The sequence below is a fragment of the Manis javanica genome, chromosome X, assembly GCF_040802235.1.
Source record: "Manis javanica isolate MJ-LG chromosome X, MJ_LKY, whole genome shotgun sequence".
NCBI lineage: Eukaryota > Metazoa > Chordata > Mammalia > Pholidota > Manidae > Manis > Manis javanica.
The window spans coordinates 93,359,436-93,384,160 of record NC_133174.1 but is presented as its reverse complement, the minus strand read 5'-3'; the positions used below and the strand labels follow the sequence as shown (position 1 = coordinate 93,384,160).

The 24,725-nt window shown below is 40.4% G+C and overlaps 1 long non-coding RNA gene across 5 annotated transcripts in view; it reads right to left on the bottom strand.

Moving 5' to 3' along the window:
- Positions 1 to 18,020, bottom strand: part of LOC108407669 (uncharacterized) — a 75,715-nt gene extending 57,695 nt beyond the window's left edge. For all 5 annotated transcript variants that reach the window (XR_012127252.1, XR_001855782.3, XR_012127251.1 and 2 more), the window contains exons 1-2: positions 17,653 to 18,020; positions 17,211 to 17,376 (exon numbers count right to left, since the gene is read on the bottom strand). This is a non-coding gene — a long non-coding RNA (uncharacterized lncRNA). The remainder of the gene's footprint in view (positions 1 to 17,210; positions 17,377 to 17,652) is intronic.
- Between the last annotated feature and the right edge of the window lie 6,705 nt (positions 18,021 to 24,725).

Here is a 24,725-nt window from a genome sequence, read left to right as displayed (position 1 = left end):
AAGGAGGAAACAGGAAATCTAAACAGACCAATTACCAGCAACAAAAATTGAAGCGGTAATCAAAAAACTACCCAAGAGCAAAACTCTCGGGCCACATGGATTTACCGCATAATTTTATCTGACATAGAGAGAAGACATAATACCCATTCTACTCAAAGTTTTCCAAAAAATAGAAGACTAGGGAATGCTCCCAAACTCATTCTATGAAACCAGCATTACCCTAATACCAAAACCAGGCAAAGACCCCACCAAAAAAGAAAATTACAGACCAATATCCCTGATGAACATAGATGGTAAAATACTCAACAAAACATTAGCAAACCAAATTCAAAAATACATCAAAAGGATCATACACCATGATCAAGTGGGATTCATCTCAGGGATGCAAGGACGGAACAACATTCGAAAATCCATCAACATCATCCACCACATCAACAAAAAGAAGAACAAAAAACACATGATCATCCCCACAGATGCTGAAAAAGCATTCGACAAAATTCAACATCCATTCATGATAAAAACTCTCAACAAAATGGGTGTAGAGGGAAAGTACCTCAACATAATAAAGGCCATATATGATAAACCCACAGCCAACATTATACGTAACAGCAAGAAGCTGAAAGCCTTTCCTCTAAGATCGGGAACAAGACAGGGATGCCCACTCTCCCCACTGTTATTCAACATAGTACTGGAGGTCCTAGCCATGGCAATCAGAACAAAGAAAGAAAGACAAGGAATCCAGATTGGTAAAGAAGAAGTCAAACTGTCACTATTTGCAGATGACATGATATTGTACATAAAAATCCCTAGAGTCCACTCCAAAACTTCTAGAACTAATATTGGAATACAGCAAAGTTGCAGGATACAAAATTAATACACAGAAATCTGTGGCTTTCCTATACACTAACAATGGACTAACAGAAAGAGAAATCAGGAAAACAATTCAATTCATAATTGCATCAAAAAGAATAAAATACCTAGGAATAAACCTAACCAAGGAAGTGAAAGTCATATATGCTGAAAACTACAAGACACTCTTAAGAGAAATTAAAGAGGACACTAACAAATGGAAACTCATCCCATTCTCTTAGACAGGAAGAATTAATATTGTCAAAATGGCCATCCTGCCAAAAGCAATCAACAGATTCAATGCAATCCCTATCAAATTACCAACAGCACTCTTCAACGAACTGGAACAAATCGTTCTAAAATTCATACGGAACCACCAAAGACCCTGAATAGCCAAAGCAGTCCTGAGAAGGAAGAATAAAGTGGAGGGGATCTCGCTACCCAACTTCAAGCTCTACTACAAAGCCACAGTAATCAAGACAATTTGGTACTGGAACAAGAACACAGTCACAGACCAGTGGAACAGAATAGAGACTCCAGACATTAACCCAAGCATATATGGTCAATTAATATATGATAAAGGAGCCATGGACATACAATGGGGAAATGACAGGCTCCTCAATAGTTGGTGTTGGCAAAACTGGACAGCTACATGTAAGAGAATGAAACTGGATCATTGTCTCACACCATGCACAAATATAAATTTGAAATGGATCAAAGACATGAATGTAAGTCATGAAACCATAAAACTCTAAGAAAAAAACATACGCAAAAATCTCTTGGACATAAACATGAGTGACTTCTTCATGAACGTATCTTCCCAGGCAAGGGAAACAGAAGCAAAAATGAACAAGTGGGACTATATCAAGCTAAAAAGCTTCTCTACAGCTAAGGACACCTCAATAGAACAAAAAGGTACCCTACAGTATGGGAGAATATATTCATAAATGACAGATCCGATAAAGGCTTGACATCCAAAATATATAAAGAGCTCACGCACCTCAACAAACAAAAAGCAAACAATCCAATTAAAAAATGGGCAGAGGAACTGAACTGACAGTTCTCCAAAAAAGAAATTCAGTTGTCCAACACACAGATGAAAAGATGCTCCACATCACTTGTCATCAGAGAAATGCAAATTAAAACCCAATGAGATATCACCTCATGCCAGTAAAGATTGCCACCATCCAAAAGACAATCAACAACAAATGTTGGCAAGGTTGCAGAGAAAGGGGAAGCCTCCTACACTGCTGGTGGGAATGTAAATTAGTTCAACCATTGTGGAAAGCAGTATAGAGATTCCTCAAAAGCTCAAAATAGAAATACCATTTGACCCAGGAATTCCACTCCTAGGAATTTACCCTAAGAATACAGCAGCCCAGTTTGAAAAAGACAGATGCACCCTTATGTTTATCGCAGCACTATTTACAATAGCCAAGAAATGGAAGCAACCTAAGTGTCCATCAGTAGGTGAATGGATTAAGAAGAGGTGGTACATATACACAATGGAATATTATTCAGCCATAAGAAGAAAACAAATCCTACCATTTGCAACAACATGGATGGAGCTAGAGGGTATTATGCTCCGTGAAATAAGCCACGTGGAGAAAGACAAGTATCAAATGATTTTACTCATCTGTGGAGTATCAGAACAAAGCAAAAACTGAAGGAACAAAGCAGCAGCAGAATCAGAGAGCCCAAGAATGGCCTAACAGTTACCAAAGGGAAAGGGACTTGGGAGGATGGGTGGGAAGGGAGGGATAAGGGGGTTGGAGAAAGAAAGGGGCCATTAAGATTAGCATGTATAATGTGGGGGGAGGCACAGGGATGGCTGTGCAACACAGAGAAGACAAGTAGTGATTCTACAGCATCTTACTACGCTGATGGACAGTGACTGTAATAGGGTTTGTTGGGGGAACTTGGTGAAGGGGAGAGTCTATTAAACATAATATTCCTCATATAATTGTAGATTAATAATACCTAAAAACACCCACACAATGAGCTTTCACTTCACACCTATGAGGAAGGCTACTATCAAAAATGTAAGAAACAAGTGTTGGTGAGCACTTGGGGAAATGGGGACACTGGTGCACTGTTGGTGGGGATGTGGGCTGGTGCTGCTGCTGTGGGGGGCGGTATGGAGGTTCCTCAAAAAATTAAGAATAGGACTGCTATGTGATCCGGTGATTCCACTTCTGGATTTTTATCCAAGGAAAATGAAAATACTCGAAGGGACAGATGCCCTCCCAGGTTGGTTTCAGCATTATATACAGTGGCTGAAATATGGAGGCAGCCTGCATTCACCATTGGACAAATGGATAAATTATTCAGCCATAAGGGAGAATGGGATCTTACTATTTGCAACCACATGGTTGGACCTTGGGAGCGTCGTGCTGGGTGAATTAAGTCTGACAAGGACAAATGCCTATGATCCCTTTTATATGTGTAAACTTAAAAACAAGAACAAAAAGGAACCAAGTTCATAGATAAGGAAAATAAATTGGTGGCTGCCAGAGGTAGGAAGTGGGAGAAATAGGTGAAGGGGTTCAAAAGGTTAAAAGAAAAAACTACCATGCCCTTAGCACCCCTAAAAAAATGAACAATAGGTCTTGTATATCATCTAACAACCAGACACATTCGAATTTTCCTGGTGGCCTAACAAACGTCCTTTTCCTGTGCCTGATTCCCTTACTTGTTGTAAACTGCTTCCACTCTGCCCTTTCCATTCCTGTTTTCCACTTCATTTTTCTCAATAGCACTTAACATCATCTACCCTATGCCAGGTTTTATTTATAATATTTTCTGTCTTGTCTCCCAAGCCCCATCCAAAAAATCATGAATTTTGCGAGGTCAGAGAATTTTGTCTGTTTTCTTCACTGCTGGCATATGACTCCCAGGAAATTATAAATGATTAAATCATAACATCGGACATTTATTGACAGTTTTCTAACTGCAATAATCACTCTTACAATCCTCCTATGACGTGGGTGCTATTCTTTTTTTTATTTATTTTTAATATATCCTTGATACACACTCTTATGAAGATTTCACATGAAAAACAATTGGTTACTACAGTCACCCATATTGAGTCCCCCCAACTCCTGTACCCCATTGCAGTCACTGTCCCTCAGTGTAGTAAGATGCCACAGGGTCACTACTTGTCTTCTCTGTGCTACACTGTCTCCCGCATGATCCCCCACACACCACATGTACTAATCATAATACCCCTCAATCCCCTTTCCCTCCCTCCCCACCAGCCTCCACCACCACTCCCCTTTGGTAACCGCTAGTCCCTCCTTGGAGTCTGTGAGTCTGCTGCTGTTTTGTTCCTTCAGTTTTGCTTGGTTGTTATACTCCACAAATGAGGGAAATCATTTGGTATTTGTCTTTCTCTGCCTGACATACTTCACTGGGCATGGTGCCCTCTAGCTCCATCCATGTTGTTGCAGATGGTGGGATTTGTTTCTTTCTTACGGCTGAGTAGTATTCCATCATGTATATGTACCACCTCTTCTTTATCCATTCATCTACTGATGGACACTCAGGTTGCTTCCATTTCTTGGCTATTGTGGGTGGTGCTGCGATGGACATGGGGGTGCATATGTCTTTTTGAATCTGAGAACTTGTTTTCTTTGGGTGGATTCCTGGGAATGGGGTTTCTAGGTCAAATAGTATTTCTTGGTTTTCTTGGGGAGCCTCCATATTGCTTTCTACAGGGGTTGAGCTAGTTTGCATTCCCACCGGCAGTGTAGGAGGGTTCCCCTTTCTGAGACGAGTGCTATTCTTATCCCATTTCAAATAAAGCTCAGGGAAGGGTACAGGTTGGGGAAAAAAATACTACTAGTGACAATAGCATCCAAGAGTATGAATACATAGAGATAATGTATGTAGCACATCTATGTCCAGAGATAAGAAAGTCCATTGTGGAGAGAAATTGTACAAGGCCTCAGTATGGAAGGACACACTGTCTCCATGGATCAGAAGACTAGGTACTGTTGTCTATTCTCACCAATTTGATCTATAGATTCAATGCAACTTCAATATAAATCTTACCATAAAATTAAAAAAAATAAATTGACGGGCATTTGTAAAAGATACATTAAAATGCAAAGGGCCTAGCCTCTGAAAATAACTATGAAAACTACTTTGAAAGAAAAGAACAAAGTTGGAGGATAATCATTACCTTATTTCACGATGCACTATGAATCTATAGTAATCAAGGGTGTGTGGTATCTAATGTAGGTAGAGATGCAGATGATCAAAGCAACAGAATAAAGAGTGCAGAAGTACACCCACATATGTATGAACAAGTGATTTTTGACAAAGCTACAAACATCATTCAGGGGAGAAAGGATACTCTTTTCAACAAACAGTGCTGGGACAAGTGTATATCCATATGCACAAATATCAACTATTATCCACGGAATACACAATCTAGAAGCATAAACTCAAATTACATCATGAACCTAAAAATAAAAGCTAAAAGTATAAAACTCCTGGATGAAAACACAAGTAAAAATTCTTGTGCTCTTAGGCTAGGTGAAGATTTCTTAGATATGACAGCAAAAGCAAAACCAAATCATAAATGACCAAATTGATAAGCTACAGTTCCTCACAATTAAAAACTTCTACTCTGTGTAAGATATTGTTGAGACAATTAAAAGATGAGCCACTAGCTGTGAGAACACATTTACAAATCACATATGTGATAAAGGTCTTGTATCCAGAAAAAAAAAACTCACAGTACTCAATGAAAATAAAAGGCACTCCAATAAGTAAGTGAGCAAAAGATTTGAACAGGTACTTCACCAAACATGATACACAAGTGTCAAATAAGCACATGAGAACATGATGAACACCATCAGTCATTAGGGAAATATAATCCCACCACACCCCTCTGAGAATTGTCACAAATATAGTTAAGGCCAGAATGAAATATATAATAATCAGCAATCCACCCCATTAATTTAAAAATGTGTACAATATTTGTGTATTTCCTCCCATTATATTCTCTGTGCATGCATATATAATGCATACTCATCACATGTGGGTTTCACATATGATTCACCATTTGTTAAAGATCATGAAACCAGTTATGAATCAATCTCCACTTTACAAGCAACTCTGACTCCAAAGTCCACCACCCTAACCACAGGCACATGTAATCTTTTCTCTGCAGTAGGGCTAAGGGTAGCATAGTACTGATGCCCTGTGGTACTACTGTAAGCAAGGACTGATCCGGCATTTGGAACCCAGGTCTCCCGATTTCAGTCTGTGGTACAGGCTGAATACTCTTGATACTCTGGCATTTCGTACCACTTCCTGTTTGTGGCCCAAAGGAAGCTTTCTGTCTTAGTATCAAAATGAAAGGAATAAATATGAGAAAGCACATTAAAAAAAAAGATGCAATGATTTTCATTTCCACCATCGGAGAAAATTTACCTTACAAAGAGACGGTGACAAGGCTGATCTTTCATATAAATATGTATTTCCTATCCTGCTTTGTCAATTCTAGTGATCTCTATGAGATGTTCATTTTTAAGTCATTTCTTTTATGGGGTAAAAAACACTTGGGGGTCCATACATTTATTTTCTGAAATACTGTTCATCAGATTCATTTTAATAATTTGCTTACTTCTCATAAGAAGGGTAATTATCTGCCCATTATACAGACGAACAAGTTCAAGTTCACCACAGGAAACCTAACTACTCCAATATGACATATATCTTTAGAGGCAGGAATGGCATTTTACAAATTACATATATATATATATATATATATATATATGTGTATATATATATATATACACACACACACACACAGACATATTTAAATATATATTTAGAGAATAAAATTAATAAAAATGTATGTATTTAAAATATAAATACATTAATTTATAATTATATATATTTATGATAATGTGTATTATTTTTACATAGAATAAAAACAAAATAGGTTCATTTCCATATATTCTTTCCCCAGTTATATTATACATACTTTTAAGTAGCTTGTTTTTATCACTCAGCATGCCAGTCCAGGATAATAATTTGTATGACTCTATGTACTGTAACTTCGCATACATGTTAAAGTTAATTAAAAATTACTTGTTATAAAATTGTCAATGATTATATAGATAAAATTGCCTGTTATGTGATCTATCTGTTCATATCATTTGACCACATCTCTGTTCATTAATAAGACCTCATTCTCTATGAAAGACATTAAGAAGGATAGTCAAGGATTTACTATAAAAGTTCAACTAGAAGAAAACAACTATTCTAAATCATAAATAGAAAGAGAGGGCAAATAAAACAGTAGAATATATGGAATCTTAATTTATATATGTTTATAAACAATATGGCAAAACTGAGTAGAAATGAACATTGATCATATCAGTAAATGTAAAGTGTGCAAATATGTTTTCCAATTGCCTATGAAGGAAAAACCAAAACTATGCCTTTTCCAGATTTCCAGAGATATACCTAGACAAAGGAATTCAGATAGGTTAAGCATTTAAAAAACAGAAAATAAGATTGTGAGAGGAAGAGCAGCCAATGGGCATAGATGCAGGCCTTGTGGCTTGTGATCAGCCAGGAGCCATCCCCTCTAGTTGTCTGCACTGACAACTAGGCTGTCTATCAGGGCTTGACCCTGTGGCTACCAACCTGGTACCATGCCAACTGGCTTGTTGGTCACTGACCACTTTGGGCGCAAGAGTTGTGGCAAGACTTATGGGCCACTGGTCAGACTAAATTACAGTTTAACATGTGACAGGTCATTTGCCACTGGCATCCCCAGGAAATGATGAAGCAGATAAATTGACCTAGACACACTGGTTAGAAGGAAAGCCTCCCTCTGATGTGGCCCAATGGTTGCATCAGTGATTGTTGCATGCGGGGCAAAAGACAATGTGGGCTGCAGCTCATCAATGTGGTGTACCACTGGCCTTTGAAGAAGTTACTAGAGCCAGGCAGGAGTGTGTCGTGTGCTCCAGAGGGTCTTACAGTGAGTTCCACAGCAACATGCAACAATAGCTAAGGGGCCTATACCCCTCATCAGGTGGCAGATAGACTATATTGGGCCAGGCCTCTACCTGTATGAGGATATCGGCATTCCATGACTGTGTGGCCACAGCTACTGGAACTCTGGTTGCTTTTCTTACCCTTTGTGCAGACCAGCAGATGACCAAAAGAGGCCTGGACTGTCTCGTTGCCGCCTATGGCCAACCACAGGTAATTGAGAGTGATCAGGGCACCCATTTTTCCAGACATACAGTGCAAGAATGGGTTCGACAGCTGGGAATCAAATGGAAGTTTCATGTGCCATACAATCCTACCCCAGGAGGCATGATAGAGAAGCACAATGGCTTGTTAAAATCCAGACTAAAGTCAGATACCAATAGTCTGTGGGGATGTTCGGTCCACTTTTGGACTGTGCTGCGGCATTTGAATGAGACTTCGAAAGGGAGCCCTGAGCCCCATAGACATATTAACACATATTTCTGCCTCCCCTATACAACTGAAAGTACAAAAGAAGGAAGAATCACTGAAGCGGAGGTTCAACCACTAGAATAATATCTTGCTGCCAGCACCAACTGCACTGTACTGTGGAGACTACAGTGAGTGGACATGACCTTGGAAAACTGTACACATGGACCAATGATGACTGGCTCTCCTGGCACCTTGGGGACAAGGCCTGGAATCTGGCCTCCTGTGTATTCCTTGAATAACAGCAGAGTGACCCCCAAAGATCACAGTAGTATATCCTGAACGGTCAGAAGATAGGAGCATCTTACCAGGGAGTTTTCTTTTATTATGGCCAGTGCATACACCTCCTGCAGCACTATATATGGACCCTTCAGTAAACCACACAGGGAAAGGAGTAAAAGTATGTTATACTAGACCTGGAAGGGACCTCCTTCCTACTACAGTCCTATGACAGGACCACTCTCTTGCATGCATCCTACCTGATGGACAGTATTTGCCTATGTTGGTGTCATTAAAACATGTATCTTATCGCCCCTAAGGTCTTTGTGGAGTGGGAACTTCCTCTGGCTTGAGAGTTATTGTAATTTTTGTTACTAGGAACCTCTTATGGTTTGAGAATTATTATAACTTTTGTTACCTGTATCAAAATCTTGTTCTTTCTTAATTTCTTTATAATCTCTAAGTTGTTGTTATACCCTGTTGCTGTTGTGGAATCTGGTTACAGTGCTCCAGCTTTCTCACTCAGGGACAATTGTGCAAGATTCAAAGAATGTAGATTCTAAAGCAAGAATCCTGGAGGGGTTGAGTATAGGGAACTTGGGTTTCCTATGGCCAGGATCCTCACTGAACTTAAACCACTTGATGATGAAACCAGCCTGTTGCTAGGCTACCACTTCCACACCTTTAGGCAATAAGCTTTTATTACACTGTATAGAGGGCTCTGCCCATTGCTCTGGGTGGTGGCAGAGATGCTAGTGCTCTACGTACTTCCAGCAGAACAAGCTGGGTAATAAGCCCTTTCACCCCAATGAACGTTTGCTATCATTTTCCTTGGTCACATTGATCCATAGCAAACTTGCCCAGGGCTGAAATCAATTGGCAAGACAATTGGCATAGTTGTCAGGATTCACTGTTGACCAAGAAAAAGATAGGCTGCCCTTATGGGAATGGTTCTTCCGCCAGCTGCCCCTGTGGATGGGGAGACTGTGGAATGTCCCTCATTGTGTATGTGGTCTGAGGTGGCTTGCCTTCTAGAGGACTGGGCCCCACTGCAGGACTGGAGGCAAGTGGAGGTGATACCAGAGGCATTATAAAGAGCCCTAGGTATAGTAAGTACATCTTTTGAAGGACAGAGTGCCGGTGAGGCAGCAGGGACTGTGGGTTCGCTGCTTCTCACAGTATTAAAAAAGCCTTCAGAAGAGACGGACATGCTCCTGAAAGTAATGCTGGCATGAAAATGTGAGCTGCAAACTTCTGTGGACTCCCTGAAGAAGGATGGCATTGATGCAGACGAGGCAGCACGAGAAAGCCGGCAGTGACGTGCCATTGAAAAGGTAGAAGATTCCTTACAGAATGAGAAGGTAGTGCTGTCAGGTGCTCTGAAAGAGGAAAAGGCCATCAAGGAAAAAGATGAACTCCTGAGGGAAGAACAGGTGGAGGGGACATGAGAATGCCATCTGCAAAGCATTGAGATGAAGATAAGAGAGTTGCTGAAGACTGAGCTAGCATTGCTGCGAGGCATGGTAGAAAAGGTAGACTGTTGCAAAAGAGGCAGTCGAGGGGGGAGCCAAGATGGCAGTGAGAGTAGAGCAGCGGAAATCTCCTCCTAAAACCACATATATTTTTGAAAATACAACAAATACAACTCTTCCTTAAAGAGAGAACAGAAGACACAGGACAACAGCCAGACTACATCCACACCTGCGAGAACGCAGCGCCTCACAAAGGGGGTAAGATGCAAGTCGCAGCCCAGCGGGACCTGAGTGCCCCTCATCCCAGCTCCCAGCAGGAGGAGAGGAGTTGGAGCGGGGAGGGAGAGGGAACCCAGGACTGCTAAATAGCCAGCCCTACCCATCCGCACCAGAGCGCACAAACAGGGCATGCATGGGGTGCTGGAAACCAGGGAAACAGGACAGTAAGACCTGTGAGCAGGTCCCTGCAGCTGGAGCCCCTGGGATGAAGAAAAGCGAGTGCTTTAATGAAAGTCTTAAAGGGACAGGGAACCCACTGCTGATGGAAGCGTTCCAGGACACTTAGCCCAGCGACTGAGAATCCCAGGGAACTCTGGGCACCCTAACCCCCTGGACAGCAGGGCAGCTCGGGGGCCCCTCACAGAGATAAACAGCCTCCCAGCCATTTCCCCTCTGATGCAGCTCAGCAATTCAGAGCAGCTGCCATAGGCAGGCCATGCCCACAGCAACCGCGAAGCTAAACTCCACAGCAAGCAGGCAAGAATCAGAAGCCCCGTGTGTGCGCAGCTACCCAGCACAAGCCACTAGAGGTCACTGTTCTCCCAGGAGAGGAAGGCCACAAACGAACAAGAAGGGACGTTCTCCCAGCCATGACTTGCGTCAGCTCCACAAACTATCTCTATCATCATGAAAAGGCTAAAGAATTTGATACAGACCAAAATCACAACCCCTGAGAAGGAGACAGACCTAATCAGTCTTCCTGAAAAAGAATTCAAAATAAAAATCATAAACATGCTAACGGAGCTGCAGAGAAATATACAAGAGCTAAGGGATGACGTCCGGAGGGAGACTGCAGAAGTGAAACAATCTCTGGAAGGATTTATAAGCAGAATGTATAAGATGCAAGAGGCAATTGATGGAATAGAAACCAGAGAACAGGAACGCATAGAAGCTGATGCAGAGAGAGATAAAAGGATCTCCAGAAATGAAACAATATTAAGAGAACTGTGTGACCAATCCAAAAGGAACAATATCCGCATTATAGGGGTACCAGAAGAAGAAGAGAGAGAAAAAGGGATAAAAAGTATCTTTGAAGAAATAATTGCTGAGAACTTCCCCAAACTGGGGAGGAAATAGTTGTTCAGACTATGGAAGCACACAGAAATCCCAACAGAAGGGACCCAAAAAGGACAACACCAAGATACATAATAATTAAAATGGCAAAGATCAAGGAGAAGGACAGAGTATTAAAGGCAGGCAGAGAGAGAAAAAAGGTCACATACAAAGGAAAACCCATCAGGCTATCATCACACTTCTCAACAGAAACCTTACAGGCCAGAAGAGAATGGCATGATATATTTAATGCAGTGAAACAGAACTGCTTTGAACCAAGGATACTGTATCCAGCACGATTATCATTTAAATATGAAGCAGGGATTAAACAATTCCCAGACAAGCAAAAGTTGAGGGAATTTGCCTCCCACAAACTACCTCTACAGGGTATTTTAGAGGGACTGCTCTAGATGGGAGCACTCCTAAAAAGAGCACAGAACAAAACACCCAACATATGAAGAATGGAGGAGGAGGAATAAGAAGGGAGAGAAATAATCATCAGATGGTGTTTATAATAGCTCAATAAGCAAGTTAAGTTAGACAGTAAGGTAGTAAAGAAGCTAACCTTGAACCTTTGGTAACCATGAATGTAAAGCCTGCAATGGCAATAAGTACACATATTTCAATAATCACCCTAAATGTAAATGGACTGAATGCACCAATCAAAAGACACAGAGTAATAGAATGGATAAAAAAGCAAGACCCATCTACATGCTGCTTACAAGAGACTCACCTCAAACCCAAAGACATGCACAGATTAAGGATGGAAAAAGATATTTCATTCAAACAACAGGGAGAAAAAAGAAGGTGTTGCAATACTAGTATCAGACAAAATAGACTTCAAAACAAAGAAAGTAACAAGAGATAAAGAAGGAAACTACATAATGATAAAGGCCTCAGTCCAACAAGAGAATATAACCATTATAAATATATATGCACCCAACACAGGAGCAACAACATGTGTGAAACAAATACTAACAGAATTAAAGGAGGAAATAGAATGCAATGCATTCATTTTGGGATACTTTAACACACCACTCACTCTAAAGGACAGATCCACCAGACAGAGAATAAATAAGGACACAGAGGCACTGAACAGCACACTAGAACAGATGGACCTAACAGACACCTACAGAACTCTACATCCAGAAGCAACAGGATACACATTCTTCTCAACTGCACATGGAACATTCTCCAGAATAGACCACATCCTAGGCCACAAAAAGAGCCTCAGTAAATTCCAAAAGATTGAAATCCTACCAACCAACTTTTTAGACCACATAGGGATAAAACTAGAAATAAATTGTACAAAGAAAGCAAAAAGGCTCACAAACACATGGAGGCTTAACAACATGCTCCTAAATAATCAATGGATCAATGACCAAATTAAAATGGAGATCCAGCAATATATGGAAACAAATGACAACAACAACACAAAGCCCCAACTTCTGTGGGACACAGCAAAAGCAGTCTTAAGAGGAAACTATATAGCAATGCAGGCATACTTAATGAAGGAAGAACAATCCCAAAGAATAGTCTAATGTCACAATTATCGAAATTGGAAAAGAAGAACAAATGAAGCCTAAGGTCAGCAGACAGAGGGACATAATAAAGATCAGAGAAGAAATAAATAAAATTGAGAAGAATAAAACAATAGAAAAAATCAATGAAAACAAGAGCTGGTGCTTTGAGAAAATAAGCAAAATAGATAAGCCTCTAGCCAGACTTAATAAGAGAAAAAGAGAGTCAACGCATATCAACAGAATCAGAAATGAGAAAGGAAAAATCACAATGGACCCAACAGAAATATAAAGAATTATTAGAAAATACTAGGAAAACCTATATGCTAACAAGCTGGGAAACTTAGGAGAAATGGACAACTTCCTAGAAAAATACAACCCTCCAAGACTGACCAAGGAAGAAACAGAAAATCTGAACGGACCAATTACCAGCAACGAAATTGAAGCGGTAATCAAAAAACTACCCAAGAACAAAACCCCCGGGCCAGATGGATTCACCTCGAAATTTTATCAGACATACAGAGAAGACATAATACCCATTCTCCTTAAAGTTTTCCAAAAAATAGAAGAGGAGGGAATACTGCCAAACTCATTCTATGAAGCCAACATCACCCTAATACCAAAACCAGGCAAAGACCCCACCAAAAAAAAAAACTAAAAACCAATATCCCTGATGAACGTAGATGCAAAAATACTCAACAAAATATTAACAAACCGAATTAAAAAATATATCAAAAGGATCATACACCATGACCAAGTGGGATTCATCCCAGGGATGCAAGGATGGTACAACATTCGAAAATCCATCAACATCATCCACCACATCAACAAAAAGAAGGACAACATCCACATGATCATCTCCATAGATGCTGAAAAAGCATTTGACAAAATTCAACATCCATTCATGATAAAAACTCTCAACAAAATGTGTATAGAGGGCAAGTACCTCAACATAATAAAGGCCATATATGATAAACCCACAGGTAACATCAGGCCGAACAGCGAGAAGCTGAAAGCTTTTCCTCTGAGATAGGGAACAAGACAGGGATGCCCACTCTCCTCACTGTTATTTAACATAGTACTGGAGGCCCTAGCCATGGCAATTAGACAAAACAAATAAATACAAGGAATCCAGATTGGCAAAGAAGAAGTTAAACTGTCACTATTTGCAGATGACATGATATTGTACATAAAAAACCCTAAAGACTCCACTCCAAAACTACTAGAACTGATATCAGAATACAGCAAAGTTGAAGGATACAAAATTAACACACAGAAATCTGTGGCTTACCTATACACTAACAATGAACCAAATAGAAAGAGAAATCAGGAAAACAACTCCATTCACAATTGCATCAAAAAGAATAAAATACCTAGGAATAAACCTAACCAAAGAAGTGTAAAACCTATACCCTGAAAACTATAAGACACTCTTAAGAGAAATTAAAGAGGACACGAACAAATGGAAATTCATCCCATGCTCTTGGCTAGGAAGAATTAATATCGTCAAAATGGCCATCCTGCCCAAAGCAATATACAGATTTGATGCAATCCCTATCAAATTACCAACAACATTCTTCCACAAACTGGAACAAATAGTTCAAAAATTCATATGGAAACACCAAAAACCCCAAATAGCCAAAGAAATCCTGAGAAGGAAGAATAAAGTGGGGGGGGGGGATCTCACACTCCAACTTCAAGCTCTACTACAAAGCCATAGTAATCAAGACAATTTGGTACTGGAACAAGAACAAAGTCACAGACCAGTGGAACAGATTAGAGACTCCAGACATCAACCCAAACATATTTGGTCAATTAATACACGATAAAGGAGCCATGGACATACAATGGGGAAATGACAGTCTCTTCAACAGATAGCGCTGGCAAAACTAGACAGCTACATGTAAGAGAATGAAACTGGATCACTGTCTAACCCCATAGACAAAAGCAAATTCGAAATGTATCAAAGACCTGAATGTAAGTCATGAAACCATAAAATTCTTTGAAAAAAACATAGGCAAAAATCTCTTGGACATAAACATGAGTGACTTCTTCATGAACATATCTCCCCAGGCAAGGAAAACAAAAGCAAAAATGAACAAGTGGGACTACATCAAGCTGAACAGCTTCTGTACAGCAAAGGACACCATCAATAGAACAAAAAGGTACCCTACAGTATGGGAGAATATATTTGTAAATGACAGATCCAATAAAAGCTTGACATCCAAAATATATAAAGAGCTCACGCACCTCAACAAACAAAAAGCAAATAATCCAATTAAAAAATGGGCAGAGGAGATGAGCAGACAGTTCTCCAAAGAAGAAATTCAGATGGCCAACAGACACATGAAAAGATGCTCCACATCATCAGTTATCAGAGAAATGCAAATTAAAACCCCAATGAGATATCACCTCACACCAGTAAAGATTGCCACCATCCAAAAGACAATCAACAACAAATGTTGGAGAGGTTGTGGAGAAAGGGGAAGCCTCCTACACTGCTGGTGGGAATGTAAATTAGTTCAACCATTGTGGAAAGCAGTATGGAGGTTCCTCAAAATGCTCAAAATAGACATACCATTTGACCCAGGAATTCCACTTCTAGGGATTTATCCTAAGAATGCAGCAGCCTAGTTTGAAAAAGACAGATGCACCCCTATGTTTATCGCAGCACTATTTACAATAGCCAAGAAATGGAAGCAACCTAAGTGTCCATCAGTAGATGAATGGATAAAGAAGACATGGTACATATACACAATGGAATATTATTCAGCCATGAGAAGAAAAAAAATCCTACCATTTGCAACAACATGGATGGAGCTAGAGGGATTATGCTCAGTGAAATAAGTCAATTGGAGAAAGACAAATACCAAATGATTTCACTCATATGTGGAGTATAAGAACAAAGAAAAACTGAAGGAACAAAACAGCAGCAGAATCACAGAATCCAAGAATGGACTAACAGTTACCAAAGGGAAAGGGACTGGGGAGAATGGGAGGGAAGGGAGGCATAAGGGCAGGGAAGAAGAAAGGGGGTATTACAATCAGCATGTATAATGGGGGGGGGGATTGGGAGGGCTGTGCAACACAGAGAAGACAAGTAGTGATTCTACAACATCTTAGTACGCTGATGGACAGTGGCTGTAATGGGGCTTGTGGGGGGGACTTGGTGAAGGGGGTACCCTAGTAAACATAATGTTCTTCATGTAATTGTAGATTAATGATAACAAAAAAAAAAGAATATACATTGATTCCATTCACATAAAACCACAGGAAAAGAAAACTAATCTATAGTGCCATAACATCAGTCATTACCCAAAATTGCACAGTGTGACAAAAAGAGGGAGGCTGGAGAGTGGTAGCCGGAGGCATTAAAAAGGGGCATGAAGAAACTTCTTGAAATGCCAGATATGTTCATTATCACGAGTGTGGTATTAGATTCACAGATGCATACATCTATCAAAACTTACTACACCATATACTTTAAATATGCACAGTACATTGTATGTCAACCATACCTCAATAAAATATTTGACATATATGTATACATTCATAATTCTATGATGTGATTACTCAAGGAGAAAGTCCAATAATTATGCTCCTGTAGTATTAACATATCCACACTGTCTTATCAAATTGGTCCACACTACATGTAACCAAAATAGATATAATTATTTCCAATAAAATATATTCAAATATTTAAGGAAAGTTGATGCCAGTTTCCTTCCAAGTTACAGAAATAAAAGTCTTATTTCCAGGAAAATATCATAATGACATTGAAGATTAACCGGTTACTTATGGAATTAGGTTGTGTACCATTACAATAAGGCAAACATAACAACTTTTTAAATATTCTGTTCTACTAACTGATATTTTAAACTAACACTTTGAAAATTTCTAGCTCTTCAAAAAATGTCATTATATAATGGTGAAAAATAAACGTGGTCACCAGGAAGCATCTATACTACAATGTCATATTGCTAGGAAGATCTAACTACCTCATATTTCCACACCCATCTGAGAGGCACAGGCAATCACTAATTATTATCTATACGGTGAGAACAATTTAGACACATTTTAAAAAATGCATTGAAGACACATTTCCTTCTCCAACTAGACAATTCATTGCTTTTTGACAAAAAAAAAAGGCATGTCTCAGATGGGCCTCCAGGGTTACTACACAGCATGGAGCTTCTGAAGGAATGAAATGCCACCTGCTAAACCTCTTCTCCCAGGATGAGACCCACGGAGCGTCTCCACTGTTCGGCTCGTTTGTGAACCTCACAGGAACTATGTCACAACACGCTTTTTTTCAAATCTGGGAACTCACTTTAGCCAGGTGTTGTATCCCACCATGGATATGAGGTATTGGGATCTCCTGAGGACTGCTGCCCGTGAAAACCTGGAGGAGGAGCTTCACTGGCCATCAAGACACTGATCCTCACAACCGGTCTCCTTCAGACACCTGAGAGGAGCTGGACGACTGGCATGAAGGGCTGCGCAGGAGAGAAAGATCCAGCCATCACCGTGCTTCCCGGGAGTAACTAAGTGCCCCCGTACTATGCTAGGCACTGGGGTAGTGACCATGATACTGATACAACTGGAGGCTGATGATAACCACCACGTGATACAAGGACCTTCTCTCCAGGGCCTTTCTCTTCGGCTTTCCTTGACTATACACTATTTAGAAACTTCAAAAGCAAAACCAAGTGGCCTGACTTCATGAAGGCATTCATGATCCCGCTGTGAGCACAGGGCTGTGGGCTGCTCACCGGTATCCCTGTATGTTCCCAGCGATGCTGTGGGTGAAGCATTCTCGTCCCCATATCGCCGAGGCGGAAGCTGGGCTCAGAGAGGCGTAACATATCTTAGTTCCTGCACCCCTGCCTTTAGTAGCAACGTGGCTCCTGGACAGCCCCGGAGCAGGACCCACACTCCCTGGGGCCGGGTGGGACCTGTGGCTTTGCCGACGAGCCAGCCGGGGCAGCGAGGCCCAAAGCACACACAGACGCCCTGAATCTGGGTTCCCTTGTCTCTACCTCCCGGGAGGGCGGTCAGCCCCCAACACAGAGCCCCGCACCCTCAGCTCAGTCCCCAACCCGTGAAGGCGGGACCTGCTCTCCTCCCGGAGCCATGTGTCTCTACTAAAAAGTCGTCACAGTCGCTACAATGACGTCATGTTTCTATGGCAATCGCGTCGCGCAGGCCGGTCCTTCGCACCGGAAATGCCCCCGCAACTCTCGTCCACCCACTGGCATTTTACTGACATTTGCTTTTCAGGCTGCCACGTGAAAAAAACATGCTAATTAAAGCCTATATACTGGGACCCGGGCAATTGGTGGAACTCTGTCAGGGTTGATAGAAGAAAGAACGTCCCTGTCGTCAGGATTCTTGTTTGCTTTGAAGAGGCGGTAGGGGACTATTATCAGATCGCAGAGACCCCGGGAGGTGTCCTAGGGTTCTGTGAGATAAGCTGGCCTGGGAGTGTGAACATGGTAAAACCACAGGCCACGCTAAGCCGTCTACCATCTGAGGCAGAGAACTAAGAGACTGTCCATAATTATGTAACTGAGTGAACTAGATACGGACCTGAAAAATGTCATTTAAGAAATTGCAGAGTTATTCCAGCGAGGCAGGCCTACATAGCACAGTCACTTAGTACACACAAATCTGGTCAGGTGAAGTATATGTCGCTTTTTTCTTGGGGAGTTCTTCTACATTTCACATATTTTCTTCCCGGTGGAGGGCCACCCACCAGCAAGCACATCCCACCTTCCTATCCCCTCATTCCTCTGTCTCGAGAGTCACTTACCTGATTAGTTTGACTGGAAGGACAAATGGGGCGCACCGCTCAGGCCCTCTCCCTTCAAACCTCCTGTAGCAAGCTGTCCTTACAGAGCACATTTGCCTTGGCCCTCAGCAGTGGGTCTAAAATACATAGCTCTTCTGCCCCAGAAAACTGTGTCTTGGTGACTCCCAAACTATTCCTGTTCCCAAAATGCTTGGATTTTTATATAGGGTCCCCCAGTGTACCCCTTCTCCACATCTGAACTCTAAACCAACTAAGAAATAAACAAAAGAACAAGGAGGAAAATGCATCAACTTATTCCTTACAAAGATGATAAGGAGAACGTGGCCTAGACTTACCACAAGTAAAGTGGGCTTCCTATCTGTGAACCCCAGAGTTGGACAGACATCACCCAGCACTGCTGCGGGGGAACAGCATATGGTCAAGCACCACAATGCATATGTATCTGCTGCCTGATACGGAGTCCTGTCTATTGTGTACTTAAAGCAAGTGGCTTCCTTGCTAGGCTATCCCTGTAGTGGGAGGGAGTGTTTCAGGACACATTTGGGAGAACTTCTCAAAATGAATAAATACCCCTTGTTAATTTGTATACTCACCAAGCCACCTTCTGAGGGTTTGACTGTCCCTGTACCACAGGGAGCAATGTGTAGCAATACCCTCTAATTCCCTAAACAAGCGTGATTGCAGTGGGTGCTCATCTTCTGAAGGGGGATTAGAATAAATTTCTAAATTCCAAGAGTAGGATGAAAATCATACAACATGAAAACTTTTCTTCAAGAAAGAATTGAGGAAATGTTCAAAATCTATATGCACACATAAACACACCATGAATCTAAGTTTAACAACTGACCATAGTCAAAATTATAACAAAATCCTACAACCTTCAAGGATCCTATCTTATCCAATGATTACAGACCACAGAAGAAGAGAGACAGCACATCAAAACCAGATATTCTGGATATCCGTTTATGTTTCACAAATACCACCAAAACAATAGCCATTTTTTTATCTCTCAGAATTCTGTGGGCTGATGGACTCAGCTAGGAGTTTTTCTGCTCCATGTGGTAACTGTCACCTGGTAATGCAGTCATCTGGAGGCTCCAATAGCTGGGATATCCAAGAAAACTCACTCACAGGGATACTAGTTCAGATTGCTGCCTGAGGGATGAGCTGGAGCTGTTCATCAGAGCACCTTGGATCTCTTCCATAGAGTCCTCTTATGTAGGGTTGCCACATAAAATCAGGACACCTAATTAAATTTGAATTCCACAGAACTAATGAATAATTTTTAGCATAAGTATGTCTCACGCAATGTGAGCTTGTTTACCTGAAACTCAAATTTAACTGGGCATCCTGTACATTTACTTGCTAAATGTGGCATCCCTGAGGGAGGAGCCTGTGAATCTAAGTTTAACAACTGACCCTCTTAGATGACTCTCCAATGGGCCTGGTCCGGGTAAAATGAGATCAGAATTGGCAATAAAGACAAAAGCTGCTAAGCTATTAATACCTGATGCTAGTGGAATAAAGGGTAAGTGGATAGTGGCACACACTGTGAGTGTCAAATGGGCATAACCATTTTCTGAGGCCCACATTATTACAGCTTAGTATCTTGAGTGGCCTTTTATACAGAATTCTTATTTCTACAAACAGGAAGTTCATATGACAGTTTAAAAAAGATGACCATAAGTGATTCTGACCTGTAAGCTAGTTAAGGAGCCCTTGGGTGAGGTGGCAGATTGAGGAACACATGGGTTCCCTGATCCAAGAAGGAAACACAGTGACTATTTATGGAGCAGGTTGTTTAGAGGGGCCCAGATCCAGCTTCTTCATGTTAGTGACTGTTTAATCTCACAACAGTGTTGCTAGTGAAGTATCACAATCCTCTGTTCATGAATGTATGTGACTCCAAAGCATGTGCTCCTGATTGCAAAGACATATGGCAAAGAGGTTGCTCACCCTACCAACTGCCAGAGACAGGAATGGGACCTGTGAGTCTGGGCACTTTCAGTTGTTGGTGGTAGAGCTTTAGCTTTGGGACAAGTACTGTGGGGGTGTTTACTCTGTGTTCTTGTGTTTTCCCTCACTGCAGCAGAGGGTCAGGCTTGACATCACTTCCCTTGCCTCAGGGGAGGTGTGTGAAGGGGCTGGAAGCAGAAGCTGCCTGAAGCCTGTGTTTCTTCTAACCTTTGTGAAACTTATGGAAAGGATTGGGCTACTCGTACTTGGTAGGGAGGAAAGGGCATCTGAGGACACAGAGAGGGAAAAGAGATTTCTCTCAGAGAGGGATGCACTTGGAAGGCTACAGATCTCTTCAGGAATAGGGACCTGAGCATTGCTCCATATCAATGCTTGGGTTAGCTTCATGGATTGTTCTTCAAGGCTGGGCATCTAGTTAAGACCAATTTTTAGTGTAGCTATAGGGATGGAAGAAGCAGGAATGGGATCCCAAGTTGCATTAATCAAAATATTCTATGCATCCTCAACAGAGGATTGGTTTGGGGGGTAGGGTTTCATAGATATTACAATGGTCTGTGAACTTCCAAAGGACCACAGTATATAAGCACAGAAACTGTATCTGTAATATGAAAAATTTCATGTTCCACTGAAGAATAGGGTTTAAGGTAATTAGGCAAAAATGTCTGAAAAGGTTTCTGGGGGCATGATAATGAAAGGAGGTTGGCAAACACTTCATATAGATAGTGACGTCTTATGTAGATGATGAACCACCAGGAGTTAGGGAAAGGGCATTTAGACTTCATCATGGGTACTCACTCAACAATCACTCTTGGTGGTTATGATAATGATGATGCAAAACATGATGATGATAGAAATGAAATTCTGCCCCTGGGTCAAGAGAATTGGGTATAGGGATGATGTGAATTGACTCTTTATTTTTCTTCTTTTTATTCATATATATATATATATATATATATATATATATGCTATCATTAATGTACAATTACATGAAGAACATTATGGTTACTAGACTCCCCCTATTATCAAGTCGCACCACATACCCCATTACAGTCACTGTCCATCAGCATAGTAAGATGCTATAGAATCACTACTTGTCTTCTCTGTGTTATACTACCTTCCCCAGGTCCCCCCCCACTTTATACGTGCTAATAATAATGCCCATTTTTCCCCCTTATCCCTCCCTTCCCACCCATCCTCCCCAGTCCCTTTCCATTTGGTAACTGTTAGTCCGTTCTTGGGTTCTGTGAGTCTGCTGCTGTTTTGTGCCTTCAGTTTTTGCTTTGTTCTTATACTACACAAATGAGTGAAATCATTTGATACTTGTCTTTTTCCACCTGGCTTATTTCACTGAGCATAATACCCTCTAGCTCCATCCATGTTGTTGCAAATGGTAGGATTTGTTTTCTTCTTATGGCTGAATAATATTCCATTGTGTATATGTACCACATCTTCTTTATCCATTCATCTACTGATGGACACTTAGGTTGCTTCCATTTCTTGGCTATTGTAAATAGTGCCGCAATAAACATAGGGGTGCATATGTCTTTTTCAAACTGGGCTTCTGCATTCTTAGGGTAAATTGCTAGGAGTGGAGTTCCTGGGTCAAATGGTATTTCTATTTTTAGTTTTTTGAGGAACCTCCATACTGCTTTCCACAATGGTTGAACTAATTTACATTCCCAGCAGCAGTGTAGGAGGCTTCCCCTTTCTCCACATCCTCGACATCTGTTGTTGTTTGACTTTTGGATGTTGGCCATCCTAACTGGTATGAGTTGATACCTCATTGTGATTTTAATTTGCATTTCTCTGATGATTAGGGATGTGGGGCATCTTTTCATGTGCATGTTGGCCATCTGAATTTCTTCTTTGGAGAAGTGTCTGTTCAGATCCTGTGCCCATTTTTTAACGGGCTTATTTGCTTTTTGTTTGTCAAGGTGCATGAGCTCTTTATATATTTTGGATGTCAACCCTTTATCGGATCTGTCATTTATGAATATATTCTCCCATACTGTAGGATATCTTTTTGTTCTACTGATGATGTCCTTTGCTGTACAGAAGCTTTTAGTTTGATATATTCCCACATGTTCATTTTTGGTTTTATTTCCCTTGCCAGGGGAGATATGTTCATGAAGAAGTTGCTCATGTTTACATCCAATAGATATTTGCCTATGTTTTTTTTTAAGAGTTCTCTGGTTTCATGACTTACATTCAGGTCTTTGATCCATTTTGAGTTTACTTTTGTGCATGGGGTTAGACAATAATCCAGATTCATTTTCTTACATTTGGCTGTCCAGTTTTGCCAACACCAGCTGTTGAAGAATTTCCCCATTGTATACCCATGGCTCCTTGGGATATTTCTATTTTTTAACTATTATGAATAATGATGCCAGGAACATTTTCATGCCAGTTTTTGTGTGAACATATTTTTTCATTTCTCTTGGGTATTAACCAAGAAGTGGAATTTCTGAGTCATAGCATAACTCAATATTTAACATATTGAGAAACTGCCAGATGCACTGTTTTCTACAGTGGCTGTACCATCTGACATTCCCACCACCACTGTGTGATGGTTCCAGGTTCTCTACATATTTGCTAACACCTGTTATTATCTGCCTTTTTTATTATGCCTATCCTATGAGGTAACTGTGGCTTGGGAGTTGCATTTCCCAGATGGCTAATGATGTTGAACATCATGCTTATTATCCATTTGCATATTTTCTTTGCAGAAATATGTGTTCAGATCCTTGCAAATCTATTTGCAATCCTCTGTAGATCTATTGGACCTATTCAGATCCATTTCAAAATTGGGGTGATGGGCACTTAGGATGTTTCTCTATCTTGGCTATTGTGAATAATGCTGCAATAATCATAGGAGTACATGTAGCTTTTCAATATCTTATTTTCATTTTCTTTGGGCATATACCCAGAAATGGAATTGCTGGATCACATGGTGAATCTATAAAAAATTAAAATTTTAATAAACATTTGAGGGTCCTCCATGTTGTTCTCCATAATGGCTGAACCAATTTACATTCCCACCATTAGTGCATAAGGGTTCTTTTTTCTTCACATCCTTACCAACACTTGTTATCTATTGTCTTCCTGATGATAGCCATTCTAACAGATGTGAAGTGACATCTCATCGTGGTTTTGATTTGCATTTCCCTGATAATTAGTGACATTGAGCATCTTTTCATGTACCTGTTAGCCATTTGTATGTCTTTGGAAAAATGTCTATTTAGTTCCTCTGCCCATTTTTTAACTGGATTTTTTGTTTTTATTTAGTTATATGAGTTTTTTATATATTTTGGATATTAACCCCTTATCCAATATAAGATTTGCAAAGATTTTTTCCTATTCTGTAGATTGCCTTTTCATTCTGTTGACTTTTTATTTTGCCGTGCAGAGATGAATAGGATAAAGAAGACAGTATATATATACAATGAAATATTATTCAGCCATGAGAAAGAAGGACATCCTGCCATTTGTAGCAACATGGATGGGCCTCAAAGACATTATACAAGGAGATAACTTAGACAGAGAAAAACAAACACAGTATGACATAACTTATATGTGTTATCTAAAAATAGCCAAACTTGTAAAAAAAAAAGAGAGTAAAATGGTGGTTACTAGGGGTGGAGAGTGGGGGATAGGAGAGATGCTGTTTAAGGGACAAACTAAAAAAACTAGTAAGTCCTAGAGATCTAATGCCAGTATAGTGAATATAAACAACATTATATTATAATCATCAAATTTGCTAAGAGGCTAGATCTTAATTAATTATTTCAACCACTAAAAAAGGAATGATTATGAGATGTGATAGAGATGCTAATTATTGCTACGATGGCAATCATATTATAGTATATAAATGTACCAAATCAACATGTTGTATACCTAAAATTTACAGTGTTCTGCCAAATATATTTCAATTTTCAAAAGCCTCTTAAGTCTTTCCAAAAAAATAAAATTGGATTTTTTCATTGAGTTATAATATCTCTTTATATATTCTAGGTATAAATCCATTATCAAATATATTACTTTCAAAATTTTTCTTCC